Source organism: Gobio gobio (genome assembly GCF_949357685.1).
Source record: "Gobio gobio genome assembly, chromosome: 22".
Classification (NCBI taxonomy): Eukaryota; Metazoa; Chordata; class Actinopteri; order Cypriniformes; family Gobionidae; genus Gobio; species Gobio gobio.
This window is the reverse complement of record NC_137118.1, coordinates 3,666,830-3,678,165: the sequence shown is the minus strand read 5'-3', so window position 1 is coordinate 3,678,165 and position 11,336 is coordinate 3,666,830.

Here is an 11,336-nt window from a genome sequence, read left to right as displayed (position 1 = left end):
CTACTACTACTACAACAACAACAACAACTACTACGATTACTACAACAACAACAACAACAACAACAACAACAACTACTACTACGATTACTACTACAACAATAACAACAACAACAACAACTACTACTACTACTACTACTACGATTACTACAACAACAACTACTACTACTACTACTTCTACTACTACTATTATGATTACTACAACAACAACAACAACAACATTAATAACAACAACAACAACAACAACAACAACAACTACTACTACTAATACAAAAGCAACAACAACAACAACTACTACTACTACACCAACTGCTACTTGTAGTAGTAGTTTAAAGGTGCAAATGTTCTGATTTTATTTCTCTGGATTTAGATTTTTAAATGTACTGTAAAGGAATACAAATGCTTTATATTTAATAAAAATATTGCATGAATATTTAAATGTTGTATTTTGCAGGTAATTTAAGACCTACTGTAAGGGAAGAGCCTACTAATATTTTTTTTATGTTTTAAAAGCTACTACAATAATGAAAACATGTTTATAATGCAACAATTATCTCAATGTAAAAATTATTACATTATGATCTCAAGATTTTATTACATTTCGAGAAAATTATGACATGAACATCTTATTGTAATAATAATGTAATAAGCATTACATTATTATTATAAAATGTTCATATTGTCATAATTTTCTCAAAATGTGCAGTTTTTACCTTATGAGTTGCTACACACGATATCAAATTATGTCTGTAAATGAGCAAAATACTGTAATATTTTTGTAATAAAAAAGAAAAAAAATCTATATAATAATGTTTTAGGTTACGGACATCTACACTCAGCTAATATGCATATAAGAAAAAAATAAAGAAAATATTTTTCTTTTCATATAACAAAAATTTGTTATGTACAGCTAAGCGTGGCTAATTCATTTTTTTAAAGAAACGTCCGGATGAAGGTATCCGAGTAAAATGTTGCAGAAAACACAAATTTATTGACCCCTTATCATGCCTGCAAAATTTCCCAAAAACGCCTAAAAACATACCCAAAGTAAATTGCATGCTGTTCTTGAACCATTTGGAGTATATGCATATTTTTGGTCTCTTTTAAAAGGTGACAATCTAAGGTTTGTTCCTAAACAGTCAGAATCACTGCAAGTCATACTGGTATTGAGTAATAGAACTTTTAAAACACTGAAAAAAGAAAATTTGTAATTCCGCTAAAAAAAATGTTGTAAAAAGATGCCTGCATATGACTGTAGCTGGGAGCTATTAGCTGGAAAACACAATGGGATCACAGCATGAAGCCTTACCAAGTCCAATTTCTTATTTGATAACTATACCTTTAGAAAATGAGTGTTTTGCACATGCTTATCTAAGTTTATGTCTAGGTGCTTTCCAAAAAAAGCCACTTGGAGACTCCAAATGACCCTTTGTAATCATTGACACATACAATGCTGCTATTCTTGAATGCTTTAATGTACAGACATACTTTTGGGCTCTAATGAAAGGTTACACTTAGAGCTGTTCTATTCCTTATCCAGATTTAAAATAATTTTGTGAATAATTGCTGAGACATGAACATTATAGTGTTTTTTTTATAGTGTATATAGTGTTTTTGCAATTCATGAAACTAAACTTTGTGCAAATAAAGACAAAACAAGTGTTATAGTATTTATAAAGCTCTTTAATATTACAACTCACACTCATATATAATAAGAATATCTAATATCAAACTATTAGCACACTTTACATGTCTCTCTCTCCTCATCTGCCTCATGCAAGCTCAGATCTTCATGGAATGTATGGCATCTCTGCAGGCGTGCTCCCCTCGTGTCCAAAATGCTCTCACGGTCTCAAAGATGATAATCTGTGACATAAAAAAAAACTCAGAATAAATAAATACATTTAAAAGAAAAGAAATCACTAAATCGTGTTAAAGCCCATGAAAGGTGACATATCTATAAAAGGCTGGCTTAACGTGATTTCCCAGACACACAAAACCAACTTTTGGGTTTGGCGCAGAGAGAGCGGTCTAATGTTTTAGATATATATGTATATAAATTGGTATTTTCAAGTTGAAACTGTCAAGACAGACCCATCAAATAAATTTAAAATGGTCTGGCTCGAAGTTTCAAAGCTCTAGTCACAGGAGGTTAGAAAAGCCAAACCCAATGTTTCCATAGTGTTACTCTACAGATAGTGAAGCGTTTCAGCAGACTGGAAGGAATTCCACTCAGTGTGTGTGTGTGTGTGAGACCACCATGGAAACCCCCACACTGTAAAGCTCTATCAGGTGAGAGCTATATGTTTATGAGTGTCAGGCCAGCCCAGATAACCCTCGGTTTTCCTGGTGCCAAAGCCTGGTTTACCCCCTCTGACCTGAAACATAATATCAAGCACATCTTTCTTCTCCAACACTCCCTTCTTCTGAGCTTCATCTGTTCTCACCTCCATTCGTCATTTCCACACGTTATCCCGGTTTTTCCTGTCCTCCATCATCCCAAGCGTCCATCTTTTAACCCGAGCCGCAGATGTCTCAGGGATCTTAAACTCAGTCGGCCAAAAAGATCCGTTTCCAACACCACTGAACCTTCATGAGGCTTCCAGTGAATTTAGGGAGGCCTTGGCTTCATTTGGGAAAGCAACAGCGTCTGTGAGTTAGAGAGGAAAGAACAATAGCCAATTAATTCAGTGTCTAATTCACTCCTCGAATGGATCATCACATCGAGAAGGTTATATGGAAACTGTGTAGACTCTGGGAACATCAGATATTTTCAACCATAAATCGGATTTTTTTACAGGATGGACGTCACATTTACAACGCGGTTCAGTGGAAGACATTCAGTGACATTAAAAATCACTCGCCTGCCAGAAATGAGCTTTTTATGCAAAATGCGAGAATATTTGAATCTTATGAAAACAAATGTGTCATTTATTTGTCAAATAGAATGAATTAAGAATATCAAGGTATCTCAGTAAAGGTCAAATTATCAGAGGTGGACAGTAACGAAGTACATTTACTTGAGTACTGTACTTAAGTACACTTTTTGAGTATCTGTACTTTACAGAAGTATTATTTTTTAGGGAAACTTTTACTTCAACTTCACTACATTTGAAAGACAAATATCGTACTTTTTACTCCACTACATTTCTATCAAGGTCCTCGAAGTCAAAAGTCGTTTCTGTAGCAGCTTTGCAAGTCAGTGGATGATTTTTTTTCTTTTTTTTTTGCAAAATGTAAATGTCTGGGAGAAAGAGAAGCATAGACATATGGATGAATTTGAGAAAGCATGATGAACGAGCTCAGTTCAGTCTGTTTTTTGTGCCTCTGAGATGCCAGAGCACGAGTACTCATGTGAGTAGAGCTTTCTTTTGTGTGTTTTTTTCGCACTTAAACAGACCAATACACACAAAATGTCAATTTTCATTTTGGAAAGTATTCACGTAAACAAAGTTGATCATGTCTTAAGTGAACGTAAACAGTTGGGGGAATATCGGATGTGTATAAGGCTGCGTTCACACTGCAGGCTGAAACGACCCAATTCCGATTTTTTTGCCCTTATGCGACCTGTATCTGATCTTTTCATGACAGTCTGAACGACACAGATCCGATCTTTTCAAATGCGACCCAGGCCACTTGGGTATGTGGTCCAAATCCGATACATATCCGATCTTTTGAAATGCGTCTTCAGTCTGAACTGCCAGGTCACATGTATCCGACCCGCACGTCGTTGATACGCGACAAACGTCATCATTGTACGTTGAAGTAGGCGGGAATGAGAAGATAAACAACTATGTACCGACGTTGCTACCACTGCTCCACAAAACGCCATGGCCAAAAACCTTGCTCTCCTCCTCTTTTTTAATTTTCTTCTTAACATAAGAAGGTTGTAATGGTGCTGGCTCCGTTGCGAAAATAACTTTAATAAAGCTAAACGAACTCCAATGCTGACACCCATATTTGGCTACTTCCGTAAACAACAAGTGACGTCGTTGACCGTTGAGTACTCTTCTGCGCATGCGGGTCACTTCTGGGTCATTTCACGTTCACACAGGAGATCACAAAAGGTCGCATTTAATTGGAAATGTGAACGGCCTTGCAAAATTTTTTTTTCAAAAAATCGGAATTGAGCATTAAGCCCTGCAGTGTGAACGCAGCCTTAGTGTGTGGGATTTGTGCATTCTTCCTTAAAGGGACAGCAGCTTTGTAAAAAGCTTTGTAACTTTTAGGTATTTAAATGAGTTCAAGGTGGTCGAATGCTAGCATGTCGGATGGAGCAGCACAGACTGGCTTAAACCACCATGGCATAGCGTGCATTTATACAACAATGCAACAATAATAAAATAATGCATTGACATAAAAAAGGAAATTTACTTTTGATACTTAAGTACTTTTAAAAGCAAGTACTTCTGTACTTTTACTTAAGTAAAAATAGTTTTTAACAACTTTCACTTGTAACAGAGTACTTTTACTTTCACTCGAGTAATGGAGTTGTGTACTTTGTCCACCTCTGCAAATTATTATATTTTTTTTATGTTAGAAGTCATTCAAAAGACAAAAATAGTACAACAATGGGGGACAATGGTCAATTGTACATTTAAACAGTAATATTTGACCACTGAGTTTATTATTATTATTACTAATAAATCATTATCTAAGCTATTGATTATTACTTAACAGACTTTGAAACAACCCCAAAGATTCATTCTATTTAATTGTTTTAATTGCTGTGCATTACTATGCACCAAAACTCAATTTAATCAAGTTTAAGTAATAATTTATAAACTTGATCTGAACAATTACAGTATGGAAGATATCCAATAAAATAAAAATACTTCAAATTAGCTGTATATTAAATACAAGTGTTAGGGAAAGTTACTTTTAAAAGTAATGAGTTACAATATTGCATTACTCCCTAAAAGTAACTAATTGACCTATCGGAAAGCCCCGCCCCTTGAACACAGATGAGCCAATGGCAGTTGAGTATCAGTTGCACGGCGACCGGAACTCTGACATCTTTAGGTTTCAGCGCCATAGAGAAACATTGGAAAATCCAAAACTCTCATCGGTTTGATGGTGTTTTTGCTACAAAAATGGTCAAACGATGTGTCTGGGATACTGTAACACTTATTTTCACAGCTTTGGCCCCGCCCACTGGAGTGTTAGTGAGATGACGAGGAGAGACGAACTGACTAAAAATAGCATCACCTTCCAAAGGATCCTAATGCTAGGAATGAGCTTATTTATTCTCAACAATGTGAATTTCTCAGTTGAGTAAATCAGTCACAATTTTTACGATATGGACTCGACAGTAACGCCACAACATGTGAGTAACCGTGTTCATTCTAATGGCTGATCTGAGAACAGTGATTTCTGATATGTAATGATTCATGTACAGTCACATGTTCTTTGTATGTGTGTCAGTAAATCAAACCAGTGACTAAACGCTCAACTTCACATCGTTTCTCTTAGTAGATGAAAATAATCTGTTATTTAAACTGATTCAATTATATAATAATCAAATAACAATCGCTGGAGCTGTCAATCAAACAGAGTTTATCAGCGACTGAGTTTGCACTGTTAGTTATGAAGAAAGCATTTGTTAGGGTGCAGAAATCAAATTATAATCAACAATTTTCACCACTAGTTAATCTTGAGAGCTGGAATAGTAAAAACATGCTAAAAGAGAGAGTTCCACGTGTAATACTAGCTATTTCATATGCAAAGATGTCAGCCAATCACAGCAGTGGGCGTTTACAGTGAAGTTTCACAGCAGCCAATCAGAGCAGTGGGCGTTTACACTGAAGTCTCACAGCAGCCAATCAGAGCAGTGGGCGTTTACACTGAAGTCTCACAGCAGCCAATCACAGCAGTGGGCGTTTACACTGAAGTCTCACAGCAGACACGCCCCTTCAAACAGAGCGTTCAAATCAGAGGCTAAAATCAGGGTAGGAAAAATGCCTTTTATTTCTAAATTATGAACATTTTTTATGTAAAAATCAGTTCAATGCAGTTCATAACCCCTCATATTCCCATTGTTTGATGCTTACTGCTTACAGTTTTGCATGCAGTGAGCATGGGGAAGTCTGGAGAGAGTGTATACACCTGACAAACCTCATACTAAGTAATGGGATTTGCAGATCAGTGTATCAGACCTATCCTCAATTCAGACAGATTGACCCGCGCACTGTTGACTGGAAGCTTTAGGTGTTAATAACCGCCATGTGCTAAATCAGGGGTTTTCAAACTTTATGATGCCAAGGACCCCCAAATATGATGAATCTTTATGAGGGACCCCCTTCCTAAAATCCATCTATTTTTATGTACGAAAAAACATTTAAGCTGTCAGATAAATAGCAAGTGTGCCATTATAAATACAACATACACTCTAAAAATGCTGGGTTAAAAATAACCCAAGTTGGGTTGAAAATGGACTAACCCAGCAATTGGGTTGTTTTAACCCAGCGGTTGGGTTAAATGTTTGCTTAAAACAACCCAATTGCTGGGTTAGTCCATTTTCAACCCAAATTGGGTTATTTTTAACCCGGCATTTTTTAGAGTGAATTGTTTCCCAACTTAAATTGGCTATTGATGTTGGATGTATAAACCTGAAGAAGAACATTTTCAATTAAAAATCATTTGTATAAGCAACTTTCACAATAAATGTATGTACACTCTAAAAAATGCTGGGTCAAAAATAACCCAAGTTGGATTGAAAATGGACAAACCCAGCAATTGGGTTGTTTTAACCCAGCGGTTAGCTTAAATGTTTACTTAAAACAACCCAATTGCTGGGTTAAAACAATCCCAATTGCTGGGTTAGTCCATTTTCAACCCAACTTGGGTTATTTTTAACCCAGCATTTTTTAAGAGTGTATTGTTTCCCAACTTAAATTGGCTATTGATGTTGGATGTATAAACCTGAAGAAGAACATTTTCAATTAAAAATCATTTGTATAAGCAACTTTCTCAATAAATGTATGTACACTCTAAAAAATGCTGGGTTAAAAATAACCCAAGTTGGATTGAAAATGGACAAACCCAGCAATTGGGTTGTTTTAACCCAGCGGTTAGCTTAAATGTTTACTTAAAACAACCCAATTGCTGGGTTAAAACAATCCCAATCGCTGGGTTAAAACAGCCCAATTGCTGGGTTAGTCCATTTTCAACCCAATTTGGGTTATTTTTAACCCAGCATTTTTTAGAGTATAAGAAGCTTACGTGCAGTGTTAAGAAAACGGCCAGTGAGCGAGATAAAGGGGACTATGGTGAGAAAAACTCACTAAAGATATAAAGCAAACATATAATTCTGCAATGTATACCGCAAGAAGGGAGAGAAACATGAAACAGAAATGGAACAGTTAGCAAATATTCATTAGACTTTATACATTTTTGTTTTGTCTTTTTATTCTCTAAAATTTTCTGGGGACCCCTTAGAACTTTATGGAGGACCCCAGTTTGAAAACCCCTGTGCTAAGTGATGCTGGATTTGTTGAGGCTAGCGTCCTTCTGTATCACACAAGAGCATTCTCACCTGTGACAGCCGCCCATGGCCAGAGGAGAAAGCAGAGAAGCACTGGAATAAGAACAGAACAGGAGAAAGGAGATGACAGATAAAACAGACTAAAGAAACATCCACACATGCTCTAAGATAACATATACATCCAAATTTCAAACACAAAGGCATATGCTGCAAATATGATCCGCCTTTGCCGTTATGAGAGGGATTACGGTGATTGTGTTACCTATTGTTAAACAAAGGTTAGTCTTTTGTAACTTAGGGAGTTTTCCATGTTGCCCACTCTTACGCCTGGTGTGGGTTACGTCATCGGAACCTGCTTTAAGGCAATTATAGAAAACCGCACAGTATAAAAGTGCTAATTTAACACAAAATGTGAATTCGAGCTCGTCGGGGTGCAATGAGTTGACGTCAGTCTCAGGCCATTGTGTCCAAAGCGCTGGTTTCCAGCAGAGGTCAGCGATCAGCGGTCACGCTCACCTAACCGTTATTCTTTTTGGAGCTTACGTGCCCCAAATCGGTCCAATTTAAATACTGATATTGATCCAGTAATATCCGTTCCGCTCAAATGCATTTCAAGAGGCCAAACACGAGACCGCTGAGAGACGGAGAGAACAAGCAAAGTTCAGTCTCATTACGGCTTTTGATAAAAACATGATGTGATTTTAAGCAATGAGGCTTAGCGGTGTAACACGACCAGAATGCCAAGAGCTTTCGAGAAGTGATTTGTTCTTTTGGGAGCCGTAACGGCGGTGACAGCTGATTGGATGGCAAGACGGATTGGCCTTCGGTAAGACTAGGAGGCTTTGAGGCACTCGCTGCAGATGATAACTAGTCAAATATATTAATAGATTGCAGCATGCAGATGTGGAGTCATAACATTAGCAGCGGCATCATGAGAACATTGATTTTTCAAACATGAAGCATCTACTGCCAACATGTTTGACTTTGTGTTCTTGGTTATTTGGCTTGGCTAATGACACAGGGGTGAACAACACAACGACCCACACTGTAAGGAAAGCAATTACAAGTGAGCATTTAATCATTCACAGAAAATCAAATAGATTTTTTAAATCTGCATCAAAACTATTTGTCCCAATCATCCTAATGGTGCGTTCAAACCAGACCAAGTGATTTACATGTTAAGTCAATGCAAAGACGCGAATAGACATTCTGCGGTGCGAATGGCGCGAATTGAGCGAGTTGAAAAATTTGAACTTTGGCGGATATTCGCGCTGCGGAGCCTGCTCTAGTAGTAACAACACTGAGGACAAAATCATATGTGGATACCCGGAGCTGTACGGTACATCTTCATACTTCATAGAAACAGGAATAAAAAGGATCTTGCTTGGAAGAAAGTGAGTGAGGAGGTCGGACAGTCTGGTAAGTTGTAAAACGCGCTCTTTACTCAATTTGAGCTCTACATCGGGTGATTTCAGGGTGATTGGGACCACTTTTTGCCATTGAGATGACTTGGAAAAAGTGTCCCAATCATCCTGAATTCACCCTATTGAGACTACAAGCTAGCTAAAGTCGGCAAATTGAGCTTATTCGCCGTATTTTAAAACAATTCATGTCAGCCATTTCACAACGAGACGAGCCGCTGGCAGAAGCCCCTCCAATGACGGGGATTCACGTCTGTTGTGAAGTGAATGTCACGCGCAAATGAAAACTTTTTTTAAAATAAAATATGTATTCGCGCAAGTCGCGTCTGGTGTGAACGCACAGTAACAGAGGTCTTTCATCCCAATCATCCCAACTGTCTTTAATTTCCTGCCTGCATTGCAGCATGGAAATAAAAAAAAAAATTAAACAAAATTAAAGCCGCAGGTGGAGCTGGGGAAGGTGGAGGGTTTCTGAAAGCAGGCTGCAGACTTCTAACAGCAACTCTAACAGTATTTGTTTGAATGTTAAGCCCTGGCTCATTGGCCGCTGATGCAACAGCAACCAATCAGCTGTGATATATAGATAATGATGCGATCGCTACCAAATGAGTTAGACCTATCAGACTGCGCCATCTAGACTTTCTGAACTCTTTTTACAAGATGTAAAATAAGTCTCTGATGAGTGTGTATGTGAAGTTTTAGCTCAACATACCCCACAGAACATTTTTATAACATGTTAAAATTGTCACTTTTTGAGGGTGAGCAAAAACACACCGTTTCTGTGTTTGTCCCTTTAAATGCAAATGAGCTGCTGCTCCCGCCCCCTTTCAGGAAGAGGGGGCGGAGCTTCAAGAGCTCTTGTTAGCAGCTCTGATTACCTCACACATACACACACACACCCTGAACATATCAGAAACTGTTCAGCCTATTATGTTCAAACTGGAGTCGGACAATGATGGAGAGACTCCGAAGAAGAGACAGCAATAGACAATCCTGTCTGCACGCACGCTGGAATAAGTAGCCTAACGTTAGAAGAAAAAACGAAAAGTGTAAACGATCTTTGCCAGTGTTGTAAAAAAAGAATTTAAGGATACGCAGAGTACTTACCAACACGATCATCATTTCTTAGATAAAAAGTAGGTGAATGCATGTACAAACCAGTTCTCCGTTTAGGATTAGAACAAACTCAACCCAAGCGCTCTTTGATGACGTGGATGATTACGTTACTGTTGATCATCTGTCCATCATCGTCTAAAGCCCGCCCTGACAATTTCATTGGTCCGAACAGTTTCTGTTCGGGCATAATTACTTCTCTACCGATCAAGTCCAGACCGAACTGCCCAAGTAAAAATGTTGTGGGCGGGGCTAAATTCGGCTGGCATCCAGGCTAGATAATCTATAAACCGCTGGTGTGGAACTGTTGTGAGATGAGCCAGAGAATATCTGAAGATAGAACAGGTGTAGTTTAGTTTAATTACGGTTATAACTTATGTTGTCATCTTGCTTTATGACATGCTATTGTATTTGTGTTGGTTCTGTATTGCAGTAAATGTGAAAGACGGACGACTGTGCTCGACTACTACAACTCTTCCTCTTCTCAACATGGTTGTTGTTGTGTGTTCCCGGGGGCGGGGTTAATGCTAATTTTAGGGTTAGTGATGTCACTACCCCGTGAAGAAGCTCGTTGTAGTCCCTACCAGACGTTTGTTGTAGTCCTTAAAAAGTGATTTCTGTAAAAGAAAATATCCCCCTTTGCTTTGAACTTTGAGCGTCGTAACTTTGCAGATGTTTATGCTCAAACAGCGACATTACACACTCACTACATTTACAAAAGACAAATCATAATCAACCACCCCTTTAAATAAATAACACATTTTAGACTTTACATCAAGTGCCACATAAAAGATTACAATAATTAGACATTTTTGTGAATGAGGCACTTTGCTACGGTGGCCCAGTAGTGCACAACACAACGAAATTTAAAAAGCATACATAAGTTCACAACACAACGAAATAAATCCACAACACAACGGAATGAAACCACAACGCAACGAAATCAAGACACAACACAACGAAATAAATCCACAACACAACGGAATGAAACCACAACGCAACGAAATCAAGACACAACACAACGGAATGAAACCACAACACAACGAAATCAAGACACAACACAACGAAATCAAGACACAACACAACGGAATGAAACCACAACACAACGAAATAAAGCCACAACGCAACGAAATCAAGACACAACACAACGAAATCAAGCCACAACACAACGGAATGAAACCACAACACAACGAAATAAAGCCACAACGCAACGAAATCAAGACACAACACAACGAAATCAAGCCACAACACAACAAAATCAAGCCACAACACAACGAAAAAGCCACAACACAACGGAAATGCTCCCGACCACTAGGGGACTC